Source organism: Brienomyrus brachyistius, chromosome 12 (assembly GCF_023856365.1).
Source record: "Brienomyrus brachyistius isolate T26 chromosome 12, BBRACH_0.4, whole genome shotgun sequence".
Lineage (NCBI taxonomy): Eukaryota > Metazoa > Chordata > Actinopteri > Osteoglossiformes > Mormyridae > Brienomyrus > Brienomyrus brachyistius.
Window position 1 is genome coordinate 25478035 of NC_064544.1, and position 3517 is coordinate 25481551.

The following is a 3517-nucleotide window of genomic DNA, read 5'->3' on the forward strand; positions in this document are numbered from 1 at the left end:
AATGGAAATTCTCCATGAAGAGTTCCAGGCTGTGCGTGAGTCAGTGGAGAACAGCCAACAGCAGGTGGAATCACTCGCTGCAGAAAATGCGACCCTCAGGGAATCAGTAAAATCCCTCACGGATGGAATGACACGCCTTTTGAAGGAAAATAAAAAAATTAAAGAAACAATCATTGACCTCCAGGCCCACAGTATGAGAGACAATTTAATCATTTCAGGCATCCCGGAGAAAGCAGATTTTAGCACTTTGAGATTGCTAAAATATAAAGTGCAATGCAAATAAAATTTATTATTATTATTATTATTACGGTGAAAGAGTTCATTCAAACTCACCTAAAACTCCCGGAGGGCAAAAACCATCAGCTTCCATTGAGTTCACCGCCTAGGAGGGAAGAGACCCGACGGACGCAGACCCAGACCAATAGTGGCCAAATTCGAGCACTTTAAACAAAAATAACTGGTTAAAAGTCGCGGCCGGGAATTAAAAGGAACAAACTTTAGCATCAACGACCAGTTTCCCAAGGAAATCCTTGAAAGAAGGAAGATCCTGTTCCCTATACGGAAAAAAATCATCGACGGAGGCTCCTGTGCTGTCATCGCGGTCGACAAACTGCATGTCAGCGGACGGCTCTATTGCCACCAGAATTCCACCCCCTGGCTGTTCTTAATCTGCAACAGGTGATCTGTATCCACACCAACAATCTCGACGTTTTGCAGATAGATCTATATATAATAATAATTGACGGTCTAATGAGCTTAAGGTATTGTCATCGTCTCTCTTCTTTTATTATTATTATTTTATTTCTCTTTTTCTTTTTGTCCCTTGTTTTTCCCCCGTTGATTGCCATTGTCACTTTGGGATGTTGCTTTGGCTCCTGCACTGTTTTAGTTCACTTAAGGCTCCTTCCACGTTTTCTCACTACTTTTTCTCTATGTCACATTTCTGTTACCTTCCCATTTTCTCCATGTTGCCATATGCTCAATGCACAGCATAAATAATGACACAAAGTGTACACAAACATTTAGCAAACATCAAACATCGTAAGAGGTAATATAAATATGTCCACACTGAGATTTGTCACATGGAATGTACATGGAATTGGTTCCAGGAAAAAGAGGCAAAAAATTGCTAATCGGTTAAATGACTTGAAGGCAGACATTGTCTTTTTACAAGAAACTCATATGGCCAAAACATCTGAATATATGCATACCTTCCCACAGTTCCCTCACACGTACTCAGCCTGCTACAACTCAAAACAATGAGGCGTAACCATATTGATTAAAAAAAGGATTAATTTCACCATTAGCAACACTATAATAGATGCAGAAGGTAGATTTATAATACTAAATTTATCTATTCAAAATATGGATTTCTGCATTGCTAATGTATATGGACTGAACGTTGACGACCCCTTCTTTTTCATGCTCTCTTCACGTCACTTTTTGATCACTTGGACACCACTTTCATTATAGGAGAAGACTTCAACTTGGTATTGAACCCAGAAATGGACAGGCTCAGCACGGCAGTGAACCAAAGGAATTGACTATCTGTAGATATTCTTAAACAATACATGAATGATTTTGGTCTTTGCGATGCCTGGCGTTCACATCACCCCACTTCCAGGGATTGCACCTTCTTTTCACCAGTACACCACTCACATTCTCGTTTAGATTGTTTTTTAATTAGCAGTTCATCTTAGTTTCTCAACAGTCATACTCACCCCTACACTACATACAGTCTCATACATCACCACACGCATCCAACACTCTACCTTTCACACAGGTGCATGGGGGAGGAGAGTTGGAGGGTCTTCCTACACCCCTGCTTCCTGCCGGGGGTGGGGGGCTGGGCGCTTGGGTGGTCACTCGGCTGGTTTCGCCTTGGGGTAGTGGCTGGTTGCATCCGTTCTCCCACATGTCGGAGGACAGTCTGGAGTGAATGTAAAAATCCAGTCCTGGATTTTGTTTCAAACAACTAGTTGTGTAAAGTGCCACAGACACAGAGTACTCAGCTGGTTGGTTGAAACAAAATCTTGGCCTGGATTTTTACTTTCTGGACCTGAACTATCCACTGCTGCACTGACCCCCACCTTCTTCTCTTTTTTCCCCTTTGTCTTGTCCGGCAGCTTTAGCAGAATCATGGTCTGAATGCACTGCTGTGCCAAACATGTTTGCTTTACCATGAGGGGCTCTATAAACTCTGTATAGACTCCTCATGTTAATCGATTTCTTTATTTTATTTTATTTGATTTTATTTATTTATTTATTTATTTCATTTTTAACAGATATAAAATATTGCAGTGGGTGAGCTGGCCGAAGAGGAAGGACAGATTAGGAGGGGAAAAAAGAAGGAAAAAGAAAAAAGGAGTAAGTGAGAAACAACATGTCAAGAATGGATAAATTCAGAAATATGAATTTATCCAGAAATGGATGAATTCAGGAACAAACAAAATTAAAGAGTGAAGAAATTAACACTATACTATACAAGCATATAAAATCTTAGTATGTGCTTGGATGGATGCGTGCAAGTAAATGTACATGTGTGTTCAATTGTGTAGGGGAGATGCAGGCTAGTGTGCGTATGCTGTGTACGTTGTGTGTTGTGTGAGTGTGTTGTGTGCGTGCTTTTTCAACATGGAATGTACTAAATTGCAAGGGTGGGAGGCCGCAACCACACCCCACAAGAGCCAGAGGTCGGCGGAGACAGGCTCGGGAGGACCAGGACGTCCGCAGCCCCCAAAGAGCACCGAAGAGCCGGGGCCTCATGTCCCAATAACAGCCGCGCCTCCACTCCAGCCGGGGAAGGAGGGAGGTCCCAGACGCAGCCCCCGCAGCCAAAAGGGCAAAGAACCAGAGGTGGGTTCCCATATGCGAGGGCACAGCCGCTCCCGTATGAGCCAAGGCCAGGACCCCAGGTGGCTGGGGATAGACCAGCCCCCAGTAGAGAGCCCCACCCACACCGGAGAGGCCCGAGCCCCCACCCCGGGCCTCCAGCCAGAGGAAAGGGGCCAGCAACCATGCCCAGGAGACCAACCGCACCCAGGACGGAGCAGCAAGCACGGACCCAGGCTGCCACCATCCACACAGACACCCCGTAAACACACCTCGCAGCCATGCACATACACCATACACACATCCCCACAACATACACAGACACCCACACACACAGACAAAAAGACATAGGCCCATTCACGCTGGACTGCCCTCCTACGTGCGGGAGAACGGATGCAACCAGCCACGACCCCAGGGCATAACCAGCCGAGCGACCACCATCTGTACATCTTACTTTGAAAAAACCTTCATGCCATATTAACAAACATTCGATGAAGTATTTTTTTAAGACGTACAGCACCCTTTTTGCGATGCTGCTAGTTTTACATTTCAGTAACCAAAAGGTAGTTTCCGCACTAGTCAACAATCTGCTTTTGTTGTAAATGACCCTAACCTTTTTATTAAGAGGTGAAACGTTTTCACGTCATGTTTGATTTTGTTACAGCGCGCCATTATAGGCGATCAT